Source organism: Peromyscus californicus, unplaced genomic scaffold, assembly GCF_007827085.1.
Source record: "Peromyscus californicus insignis strain IS unplaced genomic scaffold, ASM782708v3 Scaffold_11__1_contigs__length_118956290, whole genome shotgun sequence".
Taxonomy (NCBI): domain Eukaryota; kingdom Metazoa; phylum Chordata; class Mammalia; order Rodentia; family Cricetidae; genus Peromyscus; species Peromyscus californicus.
This window is the reverse complement of record NW_026294402.1, coordinates 85156119-85160239: the sequence shown is the minus strand read 5'-3', so window position 1 is coordinate 85160239 and position 4121 is coordinate 85156119.

Below are 4121 nucleotides of genomic sequence, written 5' to 3'. Positions count from 1 at the left end.
AATCTTGGTTTTCAACTTGACTGCTTCTAGAATTAACTGAAACTCAAGCAGCTGGGCACACTAGTGAGGGAGTTCTCTTGTTTGGATTATTTAAAGTGGAAAACTTACCATAAGTCCAAATCATTGGAGATCAGAAGACCCTTCCAAAATCTGGGCCACACCTTCTGGTGGCAGCCCAGATAAAAGGACATGGAAGAAGGAAGCGTTTGCTTTTTGTCTGTTTGCCCTCAGTTTGGCTAAGAAGTTCACCTATCCTGTTCCTGAGACTCCCCTTTCTGATGTTAGTACCTACTTCTTCAGGATTCAAACTTAGACTGAAAACCAGAATCTCTCTAGGACTTCATGGGACTCCAGCACTAGATTGGGACTCCTGAGACATCTAGTGTCTCATGGACTGAATTAAAATCAGATCCTTGGCATTTCTATCATGAGACAGCCATTATAAGACTACTCAGACAACAGCCTGTAAGCCACTAATAATATCATATGTGTGTGTGTCTGATATATACATGTCTAATATGTATATCTAATATATATCATATATTTCTAATAAATGTCATATATTTTATTATATTTGTCATTTCCGTTTTGTTACATTCCTTTGAACACCTTGATTAGTACAGGAAGTAAGCAATAGATGTCAAGAAGTTAGTGCCAGTAAACTCTTTAGGTCCAATTTAAGCAAGTGAGGTATAGAAGAAGTGGTTCTTAGGTCAAGTATACTTGAAGTCCATTCTTCTTGACCTTTATGTAATGTTAGAAGTGTTACTCAGGCTCCCTTGTCAGAGCTGTACTTCTGTAGAATGTTAATGGATAGTTTAGTTATGAGCCTTTACAAAAACACAACTATCAAGTAAGAGGCAATAGTTAGCTATAAGGCATCACACACACATACACACACACACACAAAAGCAAGAGTAATACTATTTTGAAAATCTAGTAATTGTGTACAGATTTACAAATATTCAAAATTTATCTGTCTTCAGAAGGCTTATGTAGTTAGAGGCAGCTATACACAGAGTAGCAGCAGCAATCAGTGGCACAGAACTATATAGAAGCTACTTCTAAAACAAAAGTTAACAACTTTGGTTTAGATACACAGCTATACGTGTTTCTTATCACAGATAAAAAAGGCATTAACTGCACTAAAATAAATTTAAAATAGTTGCTTATAAAGCAAGCTATCATTTAAAAGACTTCAATGGTAACTGACCCGTAAATGATCTTTGACTTTAAGACAATTCCTCAAGTAGCAGAATACATGAAACAAACTTTTAAAATAAGTCATAAAAATCTTGCTTATTTTCATCATAAAGATCTAAACAATTTCTTTAAGAATGTTTTGTTGCTTTAGAAATAGAAATTAGGTTCTATTTCTGCTATACATATCAAACATCAACAGCTTTGAAATAGACAGACAGATATTGTAGAAGGGGCCGAGAGATTATAAGAGCCAAGAGGATCAGGGAGTTTACTTTGTGATTGTATCTCTTAGTAATGTCAGAAGTCACACCCACAAAAATCTCACCAATATGACCACCTAAACATTAGTTGGACAACAAAAAATGACTTGCCAAGGTGGACAAGGGAAAGCCCACAAGGCCTCAACCCTATAAACACACACACACACACACACACACACACACACACACACACACACACACACAAACCAAAAAAAAAAAAAGAAAAAGAAAAAAGAAAAACAAAGAAACACACAAACAACTGAGGATTTCTGAGAGTGGGAGAATTAGACTTCTCCAGGGAAAAGCACACCAATTAGTTATCTAATACCAAATAGTGCTGAAAACATACATACATACAAGTAACACTATACATACTGAACAGGCTATACTTAAAAATATATATGTATGTACATGTATATGTATATACACATACAACAGCAATTAATGAAATAAGTCTACAAATTTAAAAGAGAGCAAAGAGAGGTAAATGGTAGAGTTTGGAAGGGGGAAATGATATAATTATATTATAATCTCAAGAATATAAGAACTTTTAAATGATCTGTATTTTAAAGATGATAACCAGATGAAGTTCATAATGGAATGACAGTTTTACATGGTTTGGACAAATTAAAACTTGAAAATCTGAGCCGGGCAGTGGTGGCGCATGCCTTTAATCCCAGCACTCCGGAGGCAGAGGCAGGCGGATCTTTGTGAGTTCGAGGCCAGCCTGGTCTACAGGGCGAGATCCAGGAACGGCGCAAAGCTACACAGAGAAACCCTGTCTCGAAAAACAAAAATCAAAACAAAACAAAACAAACAAAAAAAAAAAACTTGAAAATCTGTATAATTAGTTACTCTGTATTTCCTAAGTCATACATATATTGAGATGAGAACTCATGACACATAAGGGCTACCACTTTTTCAAAGCAGTTAACATTCCGAGTATAGTATTTCAGAATGTTGAAATATTGAGAGTCTTGGGGAAGAGTGATCAGAACGAGAGAGCATAAAACACAGAGAAGGCATCTACAGAAAGTGCATTTTACTAGAAAACTTGTTAGATTTGAAGGTCATTCAGGCCAAGGTCACATGTGCTTACCTGTAGCTAGCTAGCTAACTCTCCTCCTCCTCCTCCTCCTCCTCCTCCTCCTCCTCCTCCTCCTCCTCCTCTTCTTCTTCTCTCTCTCTCTCTCTCTCTCTCTCTCTCTCTCTCTCTCTCTCTCTCTCTCATAGTTGTTGTAAAAGAATGTGGGAGCATCCTACTGAGAGTTTGCCTGTGAGTCTCTGATCTCTACTATCCAAAAGCAGCTTCCTGTAAACGTAAGCAATCAAGAACACATCTCACATACTGGACATACATTAACTATGTTTTGTTTCTTCCACTTTTAGTATGAGCTACATATAATAGCTCATCGACTATCACAACAAGCACAATCATGACAGACAGAATAAGACAGCACCACAGTTTAAATATGCAAACAATAAATATAAAATAAAATGAATATAAAAACTGTGAGTATTAGCCTTAACAATCCAATGAACGTAAACTATAACTCAATGTTACTCTTTTGGGAATGATATTACTTTTATCCTAATTATTTTACAATGTATATTTATATAAAATTGTTTTTCCCCTTCCTTAATAGATTTTTATGGCAAAACTTGTCTTTTTGAGTTCTTTAATTTTTTTTTTAAAGAAATCTAACTATAAAAGGTATATTCATTGGATTTTGGATACTGACCAAAATGCCACTGCCTGTCTGACACTGGGCATTTTTTATTATTTTATTATAGTAGAAAAAACTAAAATTATAGAAAACAAATGAATTTCTAAGGAGGAAGATATGTCTTTTCAGGAAGCAAGTAGCTAAACATTGAAATTCAAAGTATCAAATCCCTGCGGGCTCACCTAGTGATGTAATCATTACCATTATTTACTTGTGAATCAATCTTTCCTCACTCTGGGATTTGATTTTCTGGAGAGAGCTTTCCTTTACTTCTGGTATTACTTGATACCAATGAGAGATTTTTCCCTGCCTGAAAAACTCCAGAAGACACAGGGCAAATCCTGTACCCTTCAGATAGCATTCACCAGAAAACATGAACTTATCTAAGAATGGAGCATTTTCATCTTTTGTCCCATAAAATCCCACAAGACCAACTCCAAGTTAAAAAGCAAGGACTGCCTTTCTGGGTAGTATGTGTTTCTACTCCATTTGCCCAAGCCCAAGACGAGATTTGACTCTCACCTCTGCCAAGTCCTGTCCCCCAGATAGTTTTGGTAGTGGTGGCAAGCAGTAGAACCTCCAGACCCTGGCAACATGCCTGCTTTACACCTGTTTTTCAGACTAAATGGGTGGTCCTCAAGCTTCCTTCTGATCTCTCTTTCCAAACTTCCATGAGAGGGAAACTAAGAATCAAGGAAAAGGATCCCTGGAAATACATTAACATTAAAATAGGTTGTTTACAACACATCTCCAGCAGCTATTTCAAAGCAAAAGTTAATTCATCTCAACATTGTCAATGTATGTACATTTTAAACTGATCAAATATATGTTTATAGTTTCTCTATATAAGTTACTCCTGAAAATAATCTTTTAATTTTGCATTTTAAGTTTGTCTAAAAGAAGCAGTTTAGGTGTTTTTGGATCATAAAAC